Source organism: Mytilus galloprovincialis, chromosome 6 (genome assembly GCF_965363235.1).
Source record: "Mytilus galloprovincialis chromosome 6, xbMytGall1.hap1.1, whole genome shotgun sequence".
Taxonomy (NCBI): Eukaryota; Metazoa; Mollusca; class Bivalvia; order Mytilida; family Mytilidae; genus Mytilus; species Mytilus galloprovincialis.
In genome coordinates, this window is record NC_134843.1 from 28,265,470 (window position 1) to 28,291,875 (window position 26,406).

The 26,406-nt window shown below is 32.3% G+C and overlaps 1 long non-coding RNA gene across 1 annotated transcript; it reads left to right on the top strand.

Annotated features, from left to right (window-relative positions):
- The first annotated feature begins 35 nt into the window (after positions 1-35).
- Positions 36-19,320, top strand: LOC143079311 (uncharacterized). Its single transcript, XR_012979377.1, has 4 exons — positions 36-1,930; positions 4,943-5,035; positions 6,575-6,640; positions 18,397-19,320. It is a non-coding gene; the product is annotated as an uncharacterized LOC143079311 (long non-coding RNA).
- The last annotated feature ends 7,086 nt before the right edge of the window (positions 19,321-26,406 follow it).

The following is a 26,406-nucleotide window of genomic DNA, read 5'->3' on the forward strand; positions in this document are numbered from 1 at the left end:
ATGTATCATTTTTCTCGTTTGAATTGTTTTACATTGTCTTATCAGGGCCTATTATAGCTGACTATGGGGTATGGGCTTTGATCATTGTTGAAGGCCGTACAGTGACCTATAGTTGTTAATGTCTGTGTCATTTTGGTCTTTTGTGGATAGTTGTCTCATTGGCAATCATACCACATCTTCTTTTTTATATTTATTGGAGTGTAAACCAAGGGGGAATAATGAAATTGACCAATCCTGTTCAAGTATTTATTGATATATGCAAATCATATTATTATAAGAATTATTAATGTATCATTTTCTCGTTTGAATTGTTTTACATTGTCTTATCGGGGCCTATTATAGCTGACTATGCAGTATAGGCTTTGATCATTGTTGAAGGCCGTACAGTGACCTATAGTTGTTAATGTCTGTATCATTTTGGTCTTTTGTGGATAGTTGTCTCATTGGCATTCATACCACATCTTCTTTTTTATATTTATTGAAGTGTAAACCAAGGGGGAATAATGAAATTGACCAATCCCGTTCAAGTATTTATTGATATATGCAAATCATATTATTATAAGAATTATTAATGTATCATGTTCATAGATATCTGTTAATTGTATTCTTTTATTTCAGGGATCTATTACAGATTCACAGATATCAAATTGGAGTCAGACGTCAGAATTTTTGTGGCACAGGGAAGTACATGTACTGATCATCAACTTGGTAATGTTAATAACTGTTTGACACTGATCTCAAATAATACTGTGAGTTCCTTAAAATTGCAACTAAAACAACTTGGAATAGTACATCAGACTGCACCAAAAGATACTATACACGAAAAAAACTGAGGAAGTTGTATCACACATATTTGAATTGCACCTGGCCAGTCTGATGAATTTAAAAGAAAGCAAAACTATCTTCTGGAATTACAACTTCATTACCTGAAGGATTTATATTAACATTATTTAAGATGAACATACAGACTGAAAACAATGTATTAAAGTAGCAACTGCTGGCTGTTCTGTCCAAAAAATACACAAAGTCAGATATAAACAGATACATACCTAACATTTCAAGCTACATGTATTATCAGTCTAAATATTAGATATTGAAACCACAGGATTAGTTGACATGGTCAAAGAAAAATACCCCAGAAAAAGGATGAACACTGTCAAATTAAAACATTCTATGGCATTCTTAACTGACTCCTGTTTTGTTCAATCAGTTAGTTAAATGTATGAAACACCAGATATGAAATTGGACTCTGTGGCAAAAGTCTAAGTATTCCAGATGTAGTCAGAACAGTATGTCTTTCACAGATGGTTAATATATATATGATATATATCTTTCTTATTGTGAAAATACTGACTTTACTCCATTAAGAAAATCATCCTTGTATAGAATCTTACAAACATATGCAGCTTCAAAAAGAACAAGTTTACAAGGTCTAGACAATATTGCAACAGATGAAAATGACACATTTACGCGACTTGAAGAGATGATTGAAGAGCTTCATAATAAGGGATCCACATGTATGTCAAATGAACAGCCCAAGTTTTGTAAGAATAAGCTTTCTGCAGCAAAGCAGTGCCTTAAAATTGATTTTAAACTACGTCATGTACATTGTGCATCTCAGAGTAGACGTGCAGACCATTGCATTACTTGACTTCTCAGTTACCCAAAAAGGCTAGAATTATACTCAGCATGTGATCATGAGCAGTGTCAGCTGATTCGAGATGTTGAAAATGTTACAGTGTGCTCAGTTCTGTGAAGATTCAGGAGAGAAAATTAACTGTATCAAACCATGGATCAGATGCATGTCTGGAAGAGACATATAGTCTGAACAATCAACTAAGACCAATCACAACTGGATATCCTAAAGGACCTCAAGCCTCAGCAGATTTTAATAATCATGGAGTTTGCAATGAAATTCCTGCCATAAAAGGTATATAACTATTCAAATGCATAAAATTTAGATTTTTATACGACCGCAAAATTTGAAAAATTTTTCGTCATATATTGCTATCACGTTGGCGTCGTCGTCCGAATACTTTTAGTTTTCGCACTCTAACTTTAGTAAAAGTGAATGGAAATCTATGAAATTTTAACACAAGGTTTATGACCACAATAGGAAGGTTGGTATTGATTTTGGGAGTTTTGGTCCCAACATTTTAGGAATTAGGGGCCAAAAAGGGCCCAAATAAGCATTTTCTTGGTTTTCGCACTATAACTTTAGTTTAAGTTAATAGAAATCTATGAAATTTTGACACAAGATTTATGACCACAAAAAAAAACGGTTGGGATTGATTTTGGGAGTTTTGGTTTCAACAGTTTAGGAATTAGGGGCCAAAAAAGGTCCCAAATAAGCATTATTCTTGGTTTTCGCACAATAACTTTAGTTTAAGTAAATAGAAATCAATGAAATTTAAACACAATGTTAATGACTACAAAAGGAAGGTTGGTATTGATTTTGGGAGTTTAGGTCCCAACAGTTTAGGAATTAGGGGCCAAAAAGGGACCCAAATAAGCATTTTTCTTGGTTTTCGCACCATAACGTTAGTATAAGTAAATAGAAATCTATGAAATTTAAACACAAGGTTTATGACCATAAAAGGAAGTTGGTATTGATTTTGGGAGTTTTGGTCCCAACAGAATAAGGGGCCCAAAGGGTCCAAAATTAAACTTTGTTTGATTTCATCAAAATTGAATAATTGGGGTTCTTTGATATGCCGAATCTAACTGTCATGACTGTGTATGTAGATTCTTAACTTTTGGTCCCGTTTTCAAATTGGTCTACATTAAGGTCCAAAGGGTCCAAAATTAAACTTAGTTTGATTTTGACAAAAAATGAATCAGTTAGGTTCTTTGATATGCTGAATCTAAAAATGTACTTAGATTCTTGATTATTGGCCCAGTTTTCAAGTTGGTCCAAATCGGGGTCCAAAATTAAACTTTGTTTGATTTCATCAAAAATTGAATAAATGGGGTTCTTTGATATACCAAATCTAACCATGCTAACTGTGTATGTAGATTCTTCATTTTTGGTCCTGTTTTCAAATTGGTCTGCACTTAAGTCCAAAGGGTCCAAAATTAAACTTAGTCTGATTTTAACAAAAATTGAAATCTTGGGGTTCTTTGATATGCTGAATCCAAAAATGTACTTAGATTTTTTATTATGGGCCCAGTTTTCAAGTTGGTCCAAATCAGGATCTAAAATTATTATATTAAGTATTGTGCAATAGCAAGTCTTTTCAATTGCACAGTATTGCGCAATGGCAAGAAATATCTAATTGCACAATATTGTGAAATAGCAAATTTTTTTTTGATTAGAGTTATCTTTCTTTGTCCAGAATAGTAAGCAAGAAATATCTAATTGCAAAATATTGTGCAATAGCAAGATTTTTTTTTAATTGGAGTTATCTTTCTTTGTCCAGAATCAACTTAAATCTTTGTTATATACAATATACAATGTATATTCACTTTTTACTACCAACTGATAAATTAAAATAATCTTTACCATTCAGTGATAACAAGCAGTTTTTTTACATCTTAATATTTTATGATGTATTTAAATGAGTAGTTATTGTTGCAAACTCCATTAGAAATTTTAATTGAGATTAGTTTTGGAATAAGGGAAAGGGGGATGTGATTAAAAAAATTGGGTTCAATTTTTCTCATTTGAAATTTCATAAATAAAAAAGAAAATTTCTTCAAACATTTTTTTGAGAGGTTTAATATTCAACAGCATAGTGAATTGCTCTAAGAGAAAACAAAAATTTTAAGTTCATTAGAACACATTCATTCTGTGTCAGAAACCTATGATGTGTCAACTATTTAATCACAATCCAAATTTAGAGCTGAATCCAGCTTGAATGTTGTGTCCATACTTGCCCCAACCGTTCAGGGTTCAACCTCTGTGGTCGTATAAAGCTACGCCCTGCGGAGCATCTGGTTTTAATTGGAGTTATCTTTCTTTGTCCAGAATCAACTTAAATCTTTGTTATATACAATATACAATGTATATTCACTTTTTACAACCAACTGATAAATTAAAATAATCTTTACCATTCAGTGATAACAAGCAGTTTTTTTACATCCTAATATTTTATGATGTATTTAAATGAGTAGTTATTGTTGCAAACTCCATTAGAAATTTTAATTGAGATTAGTTTTGAAATAAGGGAAAGGGGGATGTGATTAAAAAAATTGGGTTCAATTTTTCTCATTTGAAATTTCATAAATAAAAAAGAAAATTTCTTCAAACATTTTTTTGAGAGGTTTAATATTCAACAGCATGGTGAATTGCTCTAAGAGAAAACAAAAATTTTAAGTTCATTAGAACACATTCATTCTGTGTCAGAAACCTATGATGTGTCAACTATTTAATCACAATCCAAATTTAGAGCTGAATCCAGCTTGAATGTTGTGTCCATACTTGCCCCAACCGTTCAGGGTTCAACCTCTGCGGTCGTATAAAGAAGGAGCTCACTTCTTTCAATGCATACATACACATTCTCAGTCAAATTCAGTGTTTACAGTCAAATATGCCAGATTACATGTACATGTATATAATTTATTTGTTAAGCATGAAGGATTATGATACAAAATGTGAATTGTATGCAATTATTCATATTTGCTAGACAAATAAATAGCTTATACTGCAAAAGTATCTGTTTTCACCACATAAATGTCATTATGGTGTCATTTGTTTACATCACAACACCATTTGTATTTATATACTATACATGTAGATAGTGTAAAAAAAATAAAACTCTGGAACGATGAACAGAAAATGGAACATTAACAATGATTAAAAAAAAAAATGGTATTTTTACCTAATAGTGATATGATAGTGGGATTTTGTATTGACAGTTTTTATGGACATTTACTTTTAGATATACCTTGGAGTATGGAACATATACCTTTGTTATACATGTATCTTTCTTTTTTGTTACAGTATCGAGAAAAACAGAGTGATTGGTTTGGTCAGCATGGTAAGAACTGACATGTGACAGTTTGCATCATGGGGGATCCTAATGGAAAATTGTGTGTAAGTAAAATAAAATCTCTTATGTCTTTCTTTGTCCAGAATAGTAAGCAAGAAATATCTAATTGCAAAATATTGTGCAATAGCAAGATTTTTTTTTAATTGGAGTTATCTTTCTTTGTCCAGAATCAACTTAAATCTTTGTTATATACAATATACAATGTATATTCACTTTTTACTACCAACTGATAAATTAAAATAATCTTTACCATTCAGTGATAACAAGCAGTTTTTTTACATCTTAATATTTTATGATGTATTTAAATGAGTAGTTATTGTTGCAAACTCCATTAGAAATTTTAATTGAGATTAGTTTTGGAATAAGGGAAAGGGGGATGTGATTAAAAAAATTGGGTTCAATTTTTCTCATTTGAAATTTCATTAATAAAAAAGAAAATTTCTTCAAACATTTTTTTGAGAGGTTTAATATTCAACAGCATAGTGAATTGCTCTAAGAGAAAACAAAATTTTTTGTAAAAAATGCAAAATAACTTCAAAATGTATGTACACATTATACTTATGATACTTTTTTTTCTTGTAGCACAGAACCTTTACTCATTTGTTTAAATCCGAGAAATAAGATTGGTTTACTGTGGCATCAATTCTAGAAAACACCTTTTCCACTGTTAAGCTACAAGTTCCAAATATGAGAGATACTTTTGTCATCCTACTTACACCTGAAATATACTTTTATTAATTGTTGCAATGCCAATGGCGTCTTTGCAGGGTTACTCACACTAACAAAGAAATTCACTTATGTTAAATCAGGGTACTCACTATTTGACCATGACCTTAGGATGAAAGACAACAGCCAAAGCACCCTTCCTTTGCTTTTCATTTTTTTCCCCAATAATACATGTACATGTATGATTTTGTATACATTATTGTTCTTCTAAAACTTCATGCAATGATAATAGCATGAAATATATGCTTTCAAAATGTTGCTAAACATTTCTTTGTTCATATCTCGCAAAAGTGTAATTATCTTCTTTTCATACTGGAACAATTCACATGTGCTTCGATACAATGACCATATTTCTGGCGACTACATGATGTTTGGCTAATTAAAATGATTAAAATCTTTTTGTAAGTGCTGTTATACATAACAAAAAAAGTAGAATAACAGAAATACTGAAATCCAAGAAAAATCCTACAACAACCATGACAACTGACAAAATCTAATCACCAAATTCATCAAGCAACATAATCCAACTTTAACAGTTCTGAATATAAGTTACACAATACTTTACAATTGTTAAGCACTGGTTATGTTTCATGCTATTTAAAATCCTAATAATTATAAACAACCTTGGCTTATGTAGTTAGGATTAATTTCTGCAAGCACTTAGTATAATAAACATACTGCCCTCAATTGATGCAATTCTGGGCTGGCAAACAACTGCATTCAGAAATATTAATTCAACACTTGCAACTTCGTCTTAATGTTAGATTTATTTTTCTTTATTGGATATTGTACCTCAACACTTAAGACAGTATATATATTTACTACATATTTATTTTTGTATTTTTTTTCTTTTCTAGATCAGATAACACAGGATGTTACCACTGTGGTATGGCTATCAATTCATGGCATTAGTGAGCCGAAAGGTTTGTAAATATTGTAGCTTTGCCTTTTATTTTTCAACCTTTTATATTTAATTTTGTGTTAAATGAGGTCTTAATTTCCATTTAAGTTAATTATTTCTTTACAATTATGGAAACAATGCTGAATTTTCTGTTTCCATTCTCTAACTGAAGTTTGCATCAACCAAATAATATAAAAAATGTATACACAATGCTTATTCACACAAATTTTTAATGAAGCATGAATTTGGGTACATTCACTTTTAACGTTATGGGTTTATATGTCCGTTTGATACAACCGCAAAAATAATTAAAAAAAATTTAGTTGATATTTGTTATACGTTGTTGTCATCTGCCTTGTTGAGCGTCATCCAAGACCAATGATTTCAGGATAATAACTTTAGTATGTATAAGTAAATAGAAATCTATGACCACAAAAGGAAGATTGGGATTGGTTTTTAGAGTTTTGGTTCCAACAGTTTAGGAATGAGGGGCCAAAAGGGTCCAAAATTAAACTTTGTTTGATTTCATCAAAAATTGAATTATTGGGGTTCTTTGATATGCCGATTCTAATCGTTTATTTAGATTTGTGATGTCTGGGCCCCTTTATCAAATTGGTCCACATTGAGTTCTAGAGGTTCCAAAATTGAACTTTCTTTGATTTCATCAAAAATTGAATTGTTGGGGTTCTTTTTAAAATATGCTGAATCAAATCATGTATTTAGATTTTGTATATTGGACCATAGCAGGTAAATGTCCAATTTAATTTTTAGCTCCCCATCACTTTGCGTCCGGCGTCCGGCGTCGTCCGTCGTCCGTCGTCGTCGTCCGTCGTCGTTAACTTTTACAAAAATCTTCTCTGAAACTACTGGGCTAAATTAAACCAAACTTGGCCACAATCATCATTGGGGTATCTAGTTTAAAAAATGTGTGGCGTGACCCGGCAAACCAACCAAGATGGCCGCCATGGCTAAAAATAGAACATAGGGGTAAAATGCAGTTTTTGGGTTATAACTCAAAAACCAAAGCATTTAGAGCAAATCTGACATGGGGTAAAATTGTTTATCAGGTGAAGATCTATCTGCCCTGAAATTTTCAGATGAATCGGACAACCCGTTGTTGGGTTGCTGCCCCTGAATTTATAATTTTAAGGAAATTTTGCTGTTTTTAGCTCACCTGGCCCGAAGGGCCAAGTGAGCTTTTCTCATCACTTGGCGTCCGGCGTCCGGCGTCGTCCGTCGTCCGTCGTCGTTAACTTTTACAAAAATCTTCTCCTCTGAAACTACTGGGCCAAATTTAACCAAACTTGGCCATAATCATCATTGGGGTATCTAGTTTAAAAAATGTGTTCGGTTACCCGGCCAACCAAGCAAGATGGCCGCCATGGCTAAAAATAGAACATAGGGGTCAAATGCAGTTTTTGGCTTATAACTCTGAAACCGAAGCATTTAGAGCAAATCTGACAAGGGGTTAAATTGTTTATTAAGTCAAGATCTATCTGCCCTAAAATTTTCAGACGAATCGGACAACCGGTTGTTGGGTTGCTGCCCCTGAATTGGCAATTTTAAGGAAATTTTGCTGTTATATGGTTATTATCTTGAATATATTATAGATAGAGATAAACTGTAACAGCAATAATGTTCAGCAAAGTAAGATCTACAAATAAGTCAACATGACCGAAATGGTCAGTTGACCCATATAGGAGTTATTGCCCTTTATAGTCAATTTTTAACCATTTTTCGTAAATCTTAGTAATCTTTTACAAAAATTTTCTCCTCTGAAACCACTGGGCCAAATTTATCCAAACTTGGCCACAATTATCTTTGGGGTATTTAGTTTAAAAAATGTGTCCAGGGACCCGGCCAACCAACCAAGATGGCCGCCATGGCTAAAAATAGAAGATAGGGGTAAAATGCAGTTTTTGGCTTATAACTTAAAAACCAAAGCATTAAGAGCAAATCTGACTATTAGAAAATTGTTTATCAGGTCAAGATCTATCTACCCTGAAATTTTCAGATGAATTTGACAACCTGTTGTTGGGTTGCTGCCCCTGAATTGGTAATTTTAAGGAAATTTTACTGTTTTTGGTTATTATCTTGAAAATTATTAAAGATAGAAATAAACTGTAAACAGCAATAATGTTCAGCAAAGTAAGATTTACAAATAAGTCAACATGACCGAAATGGTCAGTTGACCCATATAGGAGTTATTGTCCTTTATAGTCAATTTTTAACCATTTTTCGTAAATCTTAGTAATCTTTTACAAAAATCTTCTCCTCTGAAACTACTGGGCCAAATTAATCCAAACTTATCCACAATCATCTTTTGGGTATCTAGTTTCAAAAATGTGTCCGATGACCCAGCCATCCAACCAAGATGGCCGCCATGGCTAAAAATAGAAGATAGGGGTAAAATGCAGTTTTTGGCTTATAACTCAAAAACCAAAGCCTTTAGAGCAAATCTGACAGGGGGATAAATTGTTTATCAGGTTAAGATCTATCTGCCCTGAAATTTTCAGATAAATCGGACAACCCGTTGTTGGGTTCCTGCCCCTGAATTGGTAATTTTAAGGAAATTTTACTGTTTTTGGTTATTATCTTGAAAATTATTATAGATAGAAATAAACTGTAAACAGCAATAATGTTCAGCAAAGTAAGATTTACAAATAAGTCAACATGACCGAAATGGTCAATTGACCCCCTAAGGAGTTATTGTCCTTTATAGTCAATTTTCAACAATTTTTATAAAATTTGTAAATTTTTACTAACATTTTCCACTGAAACTACTGGGCCAACTTCATTATAGATAGAGATAATTGTAAGCTGCAAGGATGTTCAGTAAAGTAAGATGTACAAACACATCACCATCACCAAAATACAATTTTGTCATGAATCCATCTGCTTCCTTTGTTTAATAGTCACATAGACCAAGGTGAGCGACACAGGCTCTTTAGAGCCTCTAGTTGGTTATTATCTTGAATATTATTATAGATAGAGATAAACTGTTAACAGCAATAATGTTCAGCAAAGTAAGATTTACAAATAAGTCAACGGGACCGAAATGGTCAGTTTACCCCTTTAGGAGTTATTGCCCTTTTTAGTCCATTTTTAACCATTTTTCGTAAATCTTAGTTATCTTTTACAAAAATCTTCTCCTCTGAAACTACTAGGACAAATTAATCCAAACTTGGCCACAATCATCATTGGGGTATCTAGTTTAAAAAATGTGTGGTGTGACCCGTCCAACCAACCAAGATGGCCGCCATGGCTAAAAATAGAACATAGGGGTAAAATGCAGTTTTTGGCTTATAACTCAAAAACCAGAGCATTTAGAGCAAATCTGACAGGAGTAAAATTGTTCATCAGGTGAAGATCTATCTGCCCTGAAATTTTCAGATGAATCAAACAACCCGTGTTGGGTTGCTGCCCCTGAATTGATAATTCTAAGGAAATTTTGCTGTTTTTGGTTATTATCTTGAATATTATTATAGATAGAGGTAAACTGTAAACAGCAATAATGTTCAGCAAAGTAAGATCTACAAATAAGTCAACATGACCAAAATGGTCAGTTGACCACTTTAGGAGTTATTGCCCTTTATAGTCAATTTTTAACAATTTTTCTTAAATCTTAGTAATCTTTTAGAAAAATCTTCTCCTCTGAAACTACTGGGCCAAATTTAACCAAACTTGGCCATAATCATCATTGGCGTATCTAGTTAACAAAAATGTGTCCGGTGACCCGGCCAACCAACCAAGATGGCCGCCATGGCTAAAAATAGAACATAGGGGTAAAATGCAGTTTTTGGCTTATAACTCAAAAACCAAAGCATTTAGAGCAAATCTGGCATGGGGTAATATTGTTTATCAGGTCAAGATGTATCTGCCCTGAAATTTTCAGATGAATCGGAAAACCCGTTGTTGGGTTGCTGCCCCTGAAATGGTAATTTTAAGGAAATTTTGCTATTTTTGGTTATTATCTTGAATATTATTATAGATAGAGATAAACTGTAAACAGCAATGATGTTCAGCAAAATAAGATCTACAAATAAGTCAACATGACCAAAATGGTCAGTTGACCACTTTAGGAGTTATTGCCCTTTATAGTCAATTTTAAACCATTTTTCATAAATCTTAGTAATCTTTTAGAAAAATCTTCTCCTCTGAAACTACTGGGCCAAATTTAACCAAACTTAGCCATAATTGGGGTATCTAGTTAAAAAAATGTGTCTGGTAACTCGGCCAACAAACCAAGATGGCCGCCATGGCTAAAAATAGAACATGGGGGTAAAATGCATTTTTTGGCTTATAACTCAAAAACCAAAGCATTAAGAGCAAATCTGACAGGAAGTAAAATTGTTGATCAGGTCATGATCTATCTGCCCTGGAATTTTCAGATGAATTGGATAATCTGTTGTTAGGTTGCTGCCCCTGAATTGGTAATTTTGAGGAAATTTTGCTGTTTTTTTTGTTATCTTGAATATTATTATAAATAGAGATAAACTGTAAACAGCAATAATGTACAGCAAAGTAAGAACTAAAAATAAGTCACTATGACCAAAATAGTCAATTGACCCCCTAAGGAGTTATTGCCCTTCAAAGTCAATTTTTAACAATTTTCTTAAAATTTGAAGATTTTCAATAACATTTTCCACAGAAAGTACTGTTATAGATAGAGATAATTGTAAGCAGCAAGAATGTTTAGTAAAGTAAGATCTACAAACACATCACCATCACCAAAACACAATTTTGTCATGAATCCATCTGTGTCCATTGTTTAATATTCACATTGACCAAGGTGAGCGACACAGGCTCTTTAGAGCCTCTAGTTTTAAGTTCTAACACAACATTCATTGTGTGTCAACTAGCTATGTAGGCCAAAAATTAATTATTGTTTGTTTCCCTTTCCACGACTAACCCTGTAAAATCACTGCAACACGAAAAATTTTATTGGCCATTCTTGTCCAAATTTTTTTTTTCTATGTTGGTTTTTAGTGATATCTTTCCGATGCGTTGGTTTTTTTTTTTATATCTTTCTGATGCTGCAGTCATCAAACGTTTTAAATCAAAGCTTTTTTGCTTTGAAGCTTCTATATGATTTGGAATCAAGAAAAACAAACATAATGCCTTACCACATGATTTGTGTTGTGTGCAAGGGTGATCTTAAATCTGAAGCATCTTTCAACCCACTGAGTGCACCTTGATTGGATTTGTCTTTAACCTCTGTTCCTGTTTAAAGGATAAAATCTTTTGAGTAAAAATAGTCTAAGACGTCTGAACAGGCTGAGCACAAGTCAGGAAATATATTTCCTGCTTTTAGAGAACGTCCCTGATTTCTGGTGTAAAAAAAAAGTTAAAATGTGATTTCATTTTTATGCCCCACCTACGATTGCCCCACCTACGATAGTAGAGAGGCATTATGTTTTCTGGTCTGTGCCTCCGTTCGTTCGTTCGTTAGTTCGTCCATCTGTGTGTCCGTTCGCTTCAGGTTTAAGTTTTTGGTCAAGGTAGTTTTTGAAGAATTTGAAGTCCATTCAGCTTAGTACACATGTTCCCCATGATATGATCTTTATAATTTTAATGCCAAATTATAGTTTTGACCCAAGTTTCATGGTCCACTGAACATAGAAAATGATAGAGCAAAGTTCAGGTTAAAGTTTTTGATCAAGGTAGTTTTTTAACTTTAACTTTCTTAAACTATCCTGGGTTTGTACCAAACTTGGACAGAAGCTTGTTTATGATCATAAGATAGTATCCAGAACTTAATTTTGTAAAAAATTAAATTCATTTTTTCGGTATTTTTCGGGCGTCAATCAAATGTTGTCCGTGCATTAACTCATGAACCGTTCAACCAAAGCTTTTAAAATTTTAATATGTTGTTACTGACAACTAAATGAAGGTCAAGTTCAATAATGGCGATTTTGACTTTTACCGTTCAGGAGTTATGGTTATTGAAAGATTGAAAAATGGTTTTTCCAGTCGTGTCCGTGCATTTACGCATGAACTGTTCTACCAAAGCTTCCCAAATTTTAATATGTTGTTACTGATGACAAAATGGAGGTCAAGTTCAATAATGAGGATTTTTACTTTTAATGTTCAAGTTATGGTTCTTGAAAGACTGAAAAATGGAGTTTCCAGTCGTGTCCGTGTATTTACACATGAACTGTTCTACCAAAGCTTCCAAATTTTAATATGTTGTTACTGATGACAAAATGGAGGTCAAGTTCAAAATGACGATTTTGACTTTTACCGTTCAGGAGTTATGGTTCTTGAAAGATTGAAAAATGGTGTTTTCAGTCATGTCCGTGCATTTTCTCATGAACCATTCAACCAAAGTTTTTGAAATTTTTATATGTTGTTACTGATGACAAAATAGAGGTCAAGTTCAACATGTTCAATAATGATGATTTTGACTTTTACCGTTCAGGAGTTATGGTTCTTGAAAGATCGTAAAATGGCGTTTCCATTCACTTTATTGCATTTACTCATGAACCATTCAATCTAAGGTTTTCTAATTTTAATATGTTGTTACCGACAACTAAATGGAGGTCAAGTTCAATAATGGCGATTTTGACTTTTACCGTTCAGGAGTTATGGTTCTTGAAAGATTGAAAAATGGTTTTTCCAGTCGTGTCCGTGCATTTACGCATGAACTGTTCTACCAAAGCTTTCCAAATTTTGATATGTTGTTACTGATGACAAAATGGAGGTCAAGTTCAATAATGACGATTTTGATTTTTACTGTTCAGGAGTTATGGTTCTTGAAAGACTGAAAAATGGAGTTTCCAGTCGTGTCCGTGTATTTACACATGAACTGTTCTACCAAAGCTTCCCAAATTTTAATATGTTGTTACTGATGACAAAATGGAGGTCAAGTTCAAAATGACGATTTTGACTTTTACCGTTCAGGAGTTATGGTTCTTGAAAGATTGAAAAATGGTGTTTCCAGTCATGTCCGTGCATTTTCTCATGAACCATTCAACCAAAGCTTTTGAAATTTTTATATGTTGTTACTGATGACAAAATAGAGGTCAAGTTCAACATGTTCAATAATGACGATTTTGACTTTTACCGTTCAGGAGTTATGGTTCTTGAAAGATCGTAAAATGGCGTTTCCATTCACTTTATTGCATTTACTCATGAACCATTCAATCTAAGCTTTTCTAATTTTAATATGTTGATACTGATGACAAAATGGAGGTCAAATTTGATATTGACGATTTTCCCTTTCACCATTCATCAGTAATGGTTCTTGTGATATTGCTAGGACACAAATAAATGTTAATAAATCCGGTTTGCTGTCGTTGTGACAGCCTCTTGTTTTCCTTTTTTTTGTTCAGCCTGCGATTTACAGCAAAAGTAGGTGAGACACTGGGTTCCGCGGAACCCTTACAAATTTTTTCATTACAAATTTTATTCATCACACTATTAGTTATTGCTTTATGATATGGTACAAAAATCAACTAAAAAAATCAATTTTGTTTGCCCCCAGGTGACTTTTAATATGTTTATAGCATTGAAAAAGCTCCAAATTATCTCCCTTTGATGCAAAAATAAATTTTTTGGCATTAAAGTTGAAATATCTTTTTTAAATCATCGATGACCTATATTTTTTATTATTGTTTTCAAAAAGCTGTACATGAACTAAATACTTGTAAAATTTAAGCGATTTCTGTAATTTAGTTCTTTTTTTATTTCGATATTACTTCTTTTTCTCCTATTAGTTCAACAGTAAATAAGGACATTAACAAAAAATTATGCTTCTTTCAGAGGCAGATTGTTAGCGTAAATGAACGGTGACCCAATTTTTTTATTTCATTTTTAGCTCACCTGGCCTAAAAGGCCATGTGAGCTTTTCTCATCACTTGGCGTCCGTCATCGTCTGTCGTCGTTAACAATTTTTCAAACATCTTCTCCTCTGAAACTACTGAATGGATTTGGATGAAACTTAGCATGATAGTTCCTTAGATTATCCTGCACAAAATGTGTGCTTCGATTTTTGATCCGTCAAAAAACATGGCCGCCCTTACTTTAAATAGAACATAGGGGTCAAATGCAGTTTTTGGCTTATATCTCAAAAACGAAAGCATTTAGAGCAAATCTGACATGGGGTAAAAATGTGCATTAGGTCAAGATCTATCAGCCCTGAAATTTTCAGACGAATCAAACTAACCATTGTTGGGTTGCTGCCACTTAATTGGTAATTTTAAGGAAATTTTGCAGTTTTTGGTCATTATCTTGAATATCATTATAGATAAAGATAAACTGTAAACAGCAAAAATGATCAGCAAAGTAAGATCTACAAATATGTTAAATATGACCAAAATTGTCAATTGACCCCTTAAGGGGTTATTGTCCTTTAATGACAATTTTTTCACAATTTGTTCATCATATTTGCTAACTTTAAAAAATCTTCTCCTCTAAAACTACTCAACCAAATTCAACCAAACTTCAACTGAATGATCAGTAGGGTGTATAAAATAAAGTTTGTGTTTTATTTTCTATTTTGTCTAAAAACATGGCCGTCATGGCTAAAAATAGAACACAGGGTAAAATGCAGTTTTTGGCTTATATCTAAAAAACTCCAGCATTTAGAGCAAATAAGACTAGAAGTTAAAATATTTATTAGGTCAAGGTCTACCTGTCCTGAAATTTTCAATTTGCAATTTACAAAAAAAATAATTTGTTGTGCTACTTCCAAAAAATAGAAAATATTCTGACCAGAAAAAAACCCATGTCCCCCTACAAGTTAAATGGTCCATGCCTAACTGTTATTAATGAAATCATTTAACTGTTTTGCTGTTATTGGAGCCCCTTGCCCCTTCTCAGCAGTGGAATAAATTCAAATCATGAATGAAGAAATTCGAAAGAATAACAATTTAATAATGTAACAATAACAATTTTATTGTTAAAATTCTTTTATTGTAACTATAATGTAATAAAAATAACGTCCTGCCGCTCTTCTTGTATGCATATTATATTAGAAGGAAACGTGTAAACATGGTAGAACTTGTATTTCTAATATTGAAGAATTGTTAGCTGTACATGTTTGCCTGGCATGGTTCAATATGTTCAATAAGGCATTATTTACCAGGTGAGCGATTCAGGCTCTTGAGAGCCTCTTGTTCTATTAAGTATATAATAAAGTTCATTTATCATGTTTATAGAAAAATATAAAGAAATCATATATTAGAAAGAAAAAAAAGATTTATACTGGAGAGCCCCCTTAATATAAACATATTTTATTTGTAATCATCAAAGGGAATGAGACACAAGCTAAGACTTATGATGTCTTCTTTGGTATCTTTTCTTGTCTACATGAAATTTTATTTTGCTGTTATCACAGTCCAGGCAATTACTGAAAACTGTAATATTACTTTTTTATATAATATTACAAGTAAAAGTAATATTACAAAAAATAGTAATATAATTCTTATATTACTAAAACCTGTAATATTGTTATATTACTGAAATGTGTAATATAGTCTCCATATTACATAAAACAGTAATATTACTAGAAAATGCCTATATTACATAGAACTGTAACATAAGGCTAAAAATCACTAGGTTTTCATACTTTAATTACTATAATAATTTAGACGTATGATGATAATAAATTAATTATTAAACAATTCCAAATAATAATAATAATCCAATTAAAGTACATAGTATCAATTCAAAATAAAAAATCCAAAGTAAAACTATTTTCTCCTTACAATGTAAAATATAAAATAAATGCCAAATTTACTAAATCATAAAATGAACTTAATCTCAAAATCAAAATATAAAAGTCTTAAAAGTATTTTCTAAAATTAAATTATGATTCAGAGATAAATTTTGTCTCAACACTGCACAGTCAACTAGTAGACTGGTAAAACAATCTTTTAGGTCTAGTATAATGACATGAGCATGACGAGTAGTGTGAGGTTACGCTTCCAGAACACTGACTGCTATCTTAAAATATTCTCAAAAATAAAAGGGGAGTCAAAAAATACATTTTTGTCCAAACACTACAAAGTCAACTGGAAGACTGATCGTCAGTCCTACAGGTCCAGTATAATAGACTTTATCAGTGCAAGTTTGGGTTTCCGAAGGGTGACTGCTCTTCCAAAATTTTGCAACGATATTTATACTAAAACACAAAATAACTCAATTTATCCCGACATGTTAATATTACTCTCATTAGCAAAAATAGACTTTAATTAACAACGCCTAATCATATAATGTTTTGATAAAATCTGTGGATGCTAATTGTCGAGCCTGCAACTTTTGTTGCAGAAAGCTCGACATAGGGATAGTGATCCGGCGGCGGCGGCGGTGTTAGCTAACTTCTTAAAAGCTTTATATTTTAGAAGGTGGAAGACCTGGATGCTTCATACTTTGTATATAGATGCCTCATGTTACGAAGTTTCTGTCAGTTACATGTCCAATGTCCTTGACCTCATTTTCATGGTTCAGTGACCACTTGAAAAAAAAGTTCAGATTTTTTGTAATGTTGAATTCTCTCTTATTATAAGTAATAGGATAACTATATTTGATATGTGCGTACCTTGAAAGGTCCTCATGTCTGTCAGACAGTTTTCACTTGACCTCGACCTCATTTCATGGATCAGTGAACAAGGTTAAGTTTTGGTGGTCAAGTCCATATCTCAGATACTACAAGCAATATGGCTAGTATATTCGGTGTATGGAAGGACTGTAAGGTGTACATGTCCAACTGGCAGGTGTCATCTGAACTTGACCTCATTTTCATGGTTCAGTGGTAAGTTATATTAATCTGAAGATCTGTTTACTTTTTTGTGATGATTCTTTATCTTATTTTAGAGTGATCATGTTTATTAAAAATACATGTTGTGCCGTATCTCAGAAACTATTTATGATTATTCCATAAATCTTCACACACTTTTTAGTTATATTAAAACCACAAAAGGAAGATTCAGATTTTTTTTGGGTGGTGATGGTCCAAACTGTTTAGGAATTACGGGCCAAGACCAGTATTTTTCTATCTTTATCTATATAGTCAATCTAGACTTCAAAAAAAGAGTGACGAAAGATACCAGAGGAACAGTCAAACTTATAAATCAACTAAAATAAATTGACAACATGCACCTGGCTAAAAATAAAAAAGACAAACAATAGAACACATGACACAACATAGGAAAATAAAGAATAAGCAACACGAATCCCATCAAAAATTGGGGGTCATCTCAGGTGCTCCGGAATGGTAAGCAGATTCTGCTCCACATGTGGCACCCGTCATGTTGCTTATGTAATAACAAGTCCGGTAAATAGTCTAATTTGGTAGGTCACATTCATGAAAGGGAAGGGGATTGTAGTAACAACATAAGGAACATATCCGATATCATTTGTGAAACAGTTATTTCATAACTTCAACTTATTAATACCTCAAGTAGAAGGTTGCATTGGGATTTTCACACCAAAATGTATGTTGCTTGAAAAATGTCTCACTGAGTCATGAAATGTTTACAGATATGGTGTGTCTGAATGATCTTGATGTGAATGTTTCTTTAAATTTAATTTCTTATTGTCTGTTGATAAGTTTATCTTGCTGTTAAAAAGTGTTATACAATAGTATATATACATGTGTATATTTAAAAAACTGACTGCATGACAAATCTCAAGTGACTTAAGAAAATAATGTGAAATATTTTCTTCTTTTTTCACTTTTTTTATAATTTATTGTCTTAGTTCACTTTTTTGAAAATTTGGCTTTTCAATGTTTTATATACTCATCCTCTAATGCTGTTTTATTTGATATTTTAGCAATCCATGGTGAATTTAAGTCACCCAGAAATACTGACAATAAAGAATGTAACAAAAGATAATGCTGGATGGTATGGTTGCTTGATTTCTATTCCACTTGGTAGATATTACCAGACTGCCTGGCTAACAGTTTTAGGTAAAGGCTTAGATAAGAATGAGAAATGTTTGTTTTTCACCAAGAAATAATACGTCTTAGAGCAAAATATTCACATAAAAATGATTTAATCGTTTGGAGAATTTAATTATCAATTTTCGATTACATCATTATCAATAAATTTTTTATAGACTGTCATAAAAATAGGAGGTTTGGCATCATGAAAATTGGAAATGTACAGTTTTTTCTTAAAAAATTAATTCTTTTAATGCCGCCACAACTGAAACGTCATATTATTTTACCCCTGTCAGTGTCTCTCTGTATGTCATTCCCATTATGGGTTTACAGTTATTCCACTTAACTCCTCCTACAGTTTGAATTCTAGGAAGTTTTCACTCTGATGTCTGTTTGTAGTCTTTGTACATGTATTGAAGGTGTGCATGTGGTCAGGGTTTTGATTTTGTTTAATATTTGCTCTTAATCATTTTTTGTAGTAGTTACTTGCATAAGGGGAGCTCGCATACAGATAATTGTCCTACAGTTTTATGCTAGGAAGTGTTCACTTAGTTGGTGGTTTTTCCATTTTTTGTGCATGGGGTCAGGATTTTGATTCTTATTTATATTTGCTCTTTTGGGTGATAATATAATTTACCTTTGTCATATTTAAGGTAAAGTGTTAGACAGTTATTTTTAAATAAGACTTTGCATCTGCAGGGGCATCATTTGTGTCTGTCAAAGAAATCCAACATTGACTTTGCTATAAAACAGTTTCAGAGTGAAGTGTGGCCAGGGATTTCACTTAGTCTAGTTTGTATTGTGTAATAATTAAATTTTGTATGTCATACATGTGATTCTTCCGATGGGAGTCGAAATCTCTTGTTTTTCAGACCCTCTTCCATCCCTCCCATTAAAATTTGAAATCTACAACTTTTGAAAATGTCAACATCGAAAAAGTTTCAGTAAACATTCTTGTTTACAGAATTAAAACTGACAGGGTAAAACTCTTGAGAAACTCGAAATTGTTATCGGAAAAGTCTGTAAAAACAGAAGGTCACCATTTCTTTTTCTTGTTTTTCAATAAATCGTTGTCAAAGCCTATCCCAGCACCCCAACTCCATAGATCATAAGGTGTTTCGAACATCTATTTAGACCAATTAGAATTAACTAATTGATCATGGCCATGTCCATCGTCAGGAGCCCAAGCCATTGCATAGTGACACTTATTATAAAAATACTGTACTTTTTATTAGGGGCTCGACACCTCATGATCTGTCTGACTTATATTTTTCTATACTCTTTATCTACTTAACCTTGTTTATCAATTTAATGAACAAAGTATAGAATCTATTTTCATAGTCTGCAACATATTAATTATTCAGAGTTGCTGATGTTACTATGTCTTTCAAGTTTTTATGCCTACGGAAAGCAAACAGAGGTCTTTTATCAAATAACAGTTTTGCCTCTTCGTCATCCTTTAATTTATCCCAGTGTTTTAAGATATTGTTCTTTATGTGTGATTTCTGTCTTGAAAACACTGTGGAGAATACCAAGGGAGGCGACTGTAATACAGATTTGGGCTTTACCATTAATGTGTCTATTCTTTGTTTTGCAGTCACTTCCTGCATAACAGTTTTAATTTCATTTTTTGGATATCCCCTTTTAATGAGGCGCTCAGAAAATAACGCATATTGTGTTTGCAAATCTACTGGATCGTTCGTACACCTCTTAAAGCGAAGCATTTCTCCTTTAATTATGCCTCTGAAAGTAGAGGATGGGTGGCATGAGGATCTCTCTAAATACTGATAATTTTCAGTCTTTTTTCGGAATGTCGTGAGGTCTAAGATTCCTGTTTCTCTAAATCTTAGACCTTTGAATACCAGCACATCTAAAAACTGCATTTTAGTTTGTGATTTCTCGTGTGTAAATTTTAGAAGTGCATGTTGTCTATTAGCATGTTCAAAGAATTGTGATATTTCATCATCTGTACCTTCATTGTAAATAAAAAAGCCATCGTCCCTAAACCTGTAGAGACTTGATATTTTTTGTTTATGTGTTTTTTGTAAAATGGAACAAATGGGTAAAATGCATTTATTTGCTTTTAATGAAAATATGACAGATACAATGAACATTGTATTGGCATTTGTAAGCCTCTTATTATTAAATATAAATTGAAAAGCAAAAACAGTCATTGATGAAAGATTTAAGCAAAAAAACAAACTTGTGAGCAATGCAAGCTCTGCTTGTTCTATTGGGGATCCAAGGCAGTGGCGTAGCCAGGGTTGAAATGATGTGGATGTTTTGCCGAGTCGAGCGAGCCGAAAAATGTTTTGGACCTTTTTGTGCAGAAAATATTTTTTATTTAAGCACATGTACTCCCCCAGAATCCGACACTAGTTAGATTTTTGTTTAAATTCAAAATACCCACCAATTCATATATTTATATTTTTAACCAAATTTTATTGTTTTCTTGAAACTACCATCATTCAATTCATAAATATTTGATGTAAAGTTTCCCCCCCAATCTTCTATTTGACATATCAAAAACTGTTTAAACGGACTCCATTACAGCAGCACTTCTGTATAATTTAGGAACTTCTGAGTATAGGAACTGAAGTGACTTCTCTTTCCAGGAATTTGAGTCTACAACCTTTGATTTTTTATTACTGAGCTAAACGCATGCAGGAGACATAAAAATACCGGGCGTCCGATCGTCCGGTATTGTTAGCACTCTCATGTGTACAATTCATGTCAGATTAAGTGAAACTCATATCATAAGCAATGTCTTTGACAATTTTGAAAATAATTCGTAATCAAATATTTTTAACTAGTAATGTCCCTTTGAAATATAAATTGTAATGGAAATCCCATTTCATTTGCTGTGAAGCTTTTATTTCTTTTTAGATATTAAAAATAAAAAAGAAAAAGAAATAAAAGTTTTTTTTAGTTATTCCCTTGTTCCTTGGCCTTTGATAGATAAAATATGACATGTAATGTGCATGGCGGGGAATATTGGATCTTTGTTCTTTACTGAATAAAAATAAAATTAGTATTTGAACCTAAATAGAAACGGGAATTCATAAGCCTAGGACTTATCACGATCTATTACAAATTGATTTGTTTTATCACGTCGTTTACAATGTCGCAAGAAACGATATCAGGATATGGTGTTTTAGTTGTTAGTTACTATAGTCAAATGAGAAGCCATCCCTCCACTAGGTTCAATTTCAGATGAAACATGTCCACGGGTCTGCGTATCAGTCCTCTCCGCTTGCCTTAGCTGATGACATAGACTATTTATACGAAGAAAAGTTAACTTGAAACACTATTCTGCGATTCATGTATCAAACTAAATTATCCTAAATGAAAGACCAGGCATACTGCTTCGAAAATGACTGGATGTTATCCTCATATCCTCAGCCTTGTTACATTTTGATACTTCCGAGTTAAACTGCTGTTTTTTTTATTTTTGTTTTGTCAAAATGATGTGGATGCTTGAGCATCTGAGCATACATGCAAGCTATGCCACTGCAAGGGGAGGGTTCCTGATCAATGTTTTTGAATGGGGACATATAGTCCTGGGTTGGGACAAATTACTTTTGATTCATTAACATTAGTTTGATGCCAATTTTCGTGGGTACAGGTGAACATTGAATTCAAATGTTCATTGAATAACATATTTTGAATAGGCTTTGAATACAGAGATTGGAAAAATTACAAAATCAAATATCCACGATTATGCAAGTTTTAAGCAATCCATGAAAATGAATGAATCCACAGTATTCTTTGAATGTGACCAATGGTTTTATCCATTAATAATTGTCAATATTATTTAAATATTTTAGAGGATGCAACCGATAGAGAATTGACAGATTTAATGCAAGAAATGGAAGTGATGAAATTAATAGGATGCCATGAAAATATTATTAATTTCCTGGGATGTTGTACACAAAATGGTAAGTGGTGTACTTTAAGGGTTAAAAACGATCTTGGTCCAATGGGCAGCACTTGTTGTCTGTCGTCCATATTAAATGTCCGTTAACTTTTAAAAAATCTTCTCCTCGAAATTACACAGGACCCATGCTCTGAGAAAACCATCAACTGCCCCCTGTCTGATTTGCTCTAAATGGTTTAGTTTCAGAGATATATACAAAAATCTGCATTTTACCCCTATGTTCCATTTTTATTCATGTGGGCCATGAGGGTTGGAAGGTGGGGTCATCTGATACATTTTTTAAAGAAAAAACATATTAACTATTATTGTCAAGTATGGTTAAATGTGTCTCAGTAGTTTCATAGAAAGAAGATTACACACACATGTCAGATTTGCTCTAGGTGTAATACCACCATTGATTTTTCCCTATTAAAATTGAAAAAGGAAATGGGGAATGTGTCAAAGCGACAACAACTCGCCCATAGTCTTTGTTAAATTTGCACTTTTAGAAAAAATGTGCAGAATTTATCTTTGTTACAAATAAAGATATACTTGGCATGAGTAAAGTTTTATCCTGTCCAGTACTATAGAAAAAATTTAACATAACATTTGATTGCATACAAGAAAATAACCATCATTGGAACTTAACCAATCAAAGGAGTAGGAGCAATAAGGCCCTTATTCGGCCCAAAAATTACTGTAAATTAAAAAGTTATCATACATATAGTAGATAAGATGCACACAGATATACAGATTATGTGACGTCATTTAAATATATTGGTAGATAAGGTGTACATCGTAGTTACAAAGCAAGTTAAAGTGGTTGTGAATCGAAATATATATATATATATTATTGTGGAAATTCCAATACGTCACAAAGCAATATGACGATTGTTTACATCAATGTTGACAATGAGTTGACAATGAGATGATGTGTTGAAACACGAAAAGGAAAATATCTCTCGAATGTGAATAAAATGCATGCAAACGTAAGTGAATCTATATATCAGATATTTTATTTAGTATAAAAGAATGCAGTATTATTCGATTTTGTTTTATAAAGAATATCAATTGTGGTAAATATAAATAATGTGTGTTGCATGAATTTAATATTTGAAATTTCAATATTTTCACAACCATAAAAGAAATTGTGTTTATTTAAATATTATGGAATCTAACATCTGAACAAGAATTTGTGTATTAATATTCATGTCACGTGATAAGATAGGCACGATAGCAGATAAGGTGCACACAGATATACAGATTATGTGACGTCATTTAAATATATTGGCAGATAAGGTGTACATCCTAGTTACAAAGCGAGTTAAAGTGGCTGTGAATCGAAATATATATATATATTATTGTGGAAATTCCAATACGTCACAAAGCAATATGGCGATTGTTTACATCAATGTTGACAATGAGTTGACAATGAGATGATGTGTTGAAACACGAAAAGGAAAATATCTCTCGATTGTGAATAAACTGCATGCAAACGTAAGTGAATCTATATATCAGATATTTTATTTAGTATAAAAGAATGCAGTATTATTCGATTTTGTTTTGTAAAGAATATCAATTGTGGTAAATGTAAATAATGTGTGTTGCATGAGTTTAATATTTGAAACTTCAATATTTTCACAACCATAAAAGAAATTGTGTTTATTTAAATATTATGGAATTATACATTTGAACAAGAATTTGTGTATTAATATTCATGTCACATGATCAGATAGGTACATGGTAGATTAGGTCCACACAGATATACAGATTATGTGACGTTATTTATATATATTAGTAGATAAGGTGTACATGGAAGTTACAAAGCGAGTTAAAGTGGCTGTTATTCGAAAATATATATATTGTTGTGGAAATTCCAATACGTCACAAAGCAATATGGCGATTGTTTACATAATAATAATAAAATTCTTTATTTAACGAAGGTAAAACATTTAACAATTACATGTTAATCTTCAAAAACTATCAATACAAATAAAAAACGTACAAAAATACATACAATATAAAATACATAATACAGTTAAATAAGCACATATGCATTCAGTAGAAGAAGAAAAAGAAATACATTAGTTTCATGCATCTTTATTCTGTTCAGTTAGAAAATAGTTTGAACAGTTGGTCATAAATGTATCTAAATTATCTATTTCTTTAATATTATTTGGTAAATTATTCCAGGTAATAAGACCAGAATATTTAAATGTTCTTTTCAAAAAATCAGAATTAGGTCTTGGTAAATGAAGAAGTGGCATGTTCACGTCCTTAATATATGCATATTTATTTGCCACTTGACTTTAAGAAGCCATCCTTTAACATATTTGGTCGGGTTCTTGTCTCTTTGACATATTCCCCATTTCCATTTTCAATTTTATCATCAACTAAAAAGTAAAACAAGACAAAGAAAATTTGCCTGTCTGTAATTGTAGGAACTTAATTTCACACAGTGGCAATTTTCACAAATAAATTTATATTCTCGCTCTATCATTTACCGAAATTGACAAAATACCTATTTGCTGTGACGATGTTTGATATTATACAAACTAAAGGCATGTAGAACAAAATCAGAAAACTTTTCCAAAGCCCGAAGTTTTTTTATTGTTTTTATTTTCTTCTTCAAAAGTTTGACAATGGAATTTGATACACAAATCCGAACATTTGAGTTTAATAAAGCATATTACACATAGAGTTTGTTCTAGAACGGGAGCCTGTCGTGAATTTAAAAGTGATGCAAAAGACGTCACACTTCTTCTGATGTCAATCGAAGTAAAACCGTTAAATATTTTAAACTAAACACTGGTGTTGTCACCATAACTAATTATGGTTTATTTCATACAACACAAACGATTTAAAATGGGCCGTTGCATTTTTGAGAAATAACTTTAAGGCCAAAATATTGGCCATGTGGCACAGATTTTCTGAATACCATTAAAGTCAATGAGGCTATCAGTTTTTACAAATACTAATAAATTGCAATTAACACCAATTAAAAGACTGATCAAATATAAAAAAAACCACAAATACAGTAAAAACATTCGACACTTGAGAGTGATAAATGAACGAAGCAGACATACTGTGGTGTCATCACACGAGCAATCATATACAGGTACCATGCAGAATAGCGTGACGTTATCAATTGTTGTCAGGGTTGCCATGGTGCTGTTTGATAAAGTTCGAAGCCAGGCCGATTCTTAGCAGTCAAAGGTAAAACGTTTTTCAATGCCATGGCAGTCAAAGGGGCAATACTCTATGATAAAACCACAAAAACGTAAAACGCTTCAAATTCTACAAACTGGCATGTAGACTCCTGCTGTCCTTTTGTAGCTAAGTACAAAAAATGTACAAGGAGAAGACATCATATCTAAGTTTTATTTATCCGGTTGGGAACAAACCCTCTATATGGTGTTTATACCTGTATAGAGGGATAAAATTATTGCTGGTGCTGGAAAAATATAAAATATGTTATTTTTGTGAAGTCATGAAAGGCTATTTTATTTCTTGCCTTGATCCCTTTCTGCGACAGGAAAGTGTCACAGCAAGAATAAGCTTTTGGGTCGATCTGGCCCCACGTAGATCCGGCCCAAGTCGATCCGGCCCAACGTCGATCCATCCCATATGTTAAATCGATCCGGCCCCAATAAAAAATATATTTATCATGTATATAAGAAATAAAAATAAAGATATATATTAATTGTAATTCATAAATTTTTATGATTTTTATTATAATGTCAATAAATGTAAAAGGTGTACGGTAAAAAAATAAAAAAGACCTTTGAAAAATATCTATTTTAGATGAGTATAAAACAACTAGGTTGATTATGTTTTTATTGCAAGTTTTCTAGATTATTGGGTATATTCATATTATAACGTATATAAAAGAACTCAAACATCAACATTAATCAGCAGTAAGGCCCTGGGTTCGTTCTCCTTACTTTTATCAAGGACGCATAATACTAAAATATTAATATTATGG